Below are 303 nucleotides of genomic sequence, written 5' to 3'. Positions count from 1 at the left end.
ATCCCTTTTTCCTCTTAACTTCCTTCTTAACTTACCTTCAGGGGCGTCATTTGCGGGGGCCTCCAAGAGTCTGACTGCCCCCCCTTCCCCCTCAAGGTCTGGCTGGCAACCCCGACCCCCACCCCACCCCACCAAGGGGCATCACCCTCAAGATTTTTATTCCCTGAATCACACCTTTGGAGCTCTGGTCGTACCTTTAACTTTGCTCCTTAGGATATTCTAATAAAAAAAAATCTCGGGGGAGCTCAGAGCGCCCAAAAATTTATTGTGCCCGTTTCGCTTGCTGACCTCCCCCCCCCCTTT

The sequence above is a fragment of the Penaeus monodon genome, chromosome 33 (assembly GCF_015228065.2).
Source record: "Penaeus monodon isolate SGIC_2016 chromosome 33, NSTDA_Pmon_1, whole genome shotgun sequence".
NCBI lineage: Eukaryota > Metazoa > Arthropoda > Malacostraca > Decapoda > Penaeidae > Penaeus > Penaeus monodon.
This window is presented reverse-complemented; position numbering follows the sequence as displayed.